This window comes from Wasmannia auropunctata, unplaced genomic scaffold (genome assembly GCF_000956235.1).
Source record: "Wasmannia auropunctata unplaced genomic scaffold, wasmannia.A_1.0 LD336097.1, whole genome shotgun sequence".
Classification (NCBI taxonomy): Eukaryota; Metazoa; Arthropoda; class Insecta; order Hymenoptera; family Formicidae; genus Wasmannia; species Wasmannia auropunctata.
In genome coordinates, this window is record NW_012026793.1 from 553292 (window position 1) to 554044 (window position 753).

Genomic DNA, 753 nt, shown 5'->3' on the forward strand with positions numbered 1-753 from the left:
CCCTCTACTGTTACAATCGCCCTGAGACTGGGGACAGTCTCTTGTAACAGTATTCTTCATGTGTTTGAACAATAACTTTAACACAATAAATAATGGGCTAAAGACGAGCAACGAAAAATTAATGGATGTTCTATTATTTATTCATTCAAGTATATCGATACTAGTTTCAACCTGACTATAGGCTTTTTTCAATCGCATTGAATCTAAATACAAATAATACAGTAATTGATTTTGAGAATAATAAAATTTGTCAACAGAGAACTGCAGAGGTTTTACTCTTTTACTTTAAATATATTCTCTATAATATATGCAATTTATGTACATACTACAAACCGAATATACTCTCTGTTTGATAATAAACATTTTTCAAATAAATTATATCTTTAACTTATACATTTATCTAAAACAATGACAGATGCTTCCTGTTGTTAAAATGGTATAACCCGAGAAAAAAAGTTCAACACATAATTATATATATAATTATATACAGGGTGTTTTCTAAATATAGGGCAAAAATTCAGAGGGTTATTTAATGGATTATTTTAAGAATTTTTTCGCTTTGAAAAAAGCCGCTTTGTTTCGAAAATAGAAAGCAATAAAAGTTTTTTGATCGCGCGTGTGAGGCGCGTGAATAAATAAACGTAGCAGGCTAGTGCGGATGTTGAAAACAATATCCTGATCTGTCAATCTTTCAAATTTGTTTATTTGCCCTTGATAGTTAAACTTTTGTTAGTGAAGTTCTCTTCATGAATC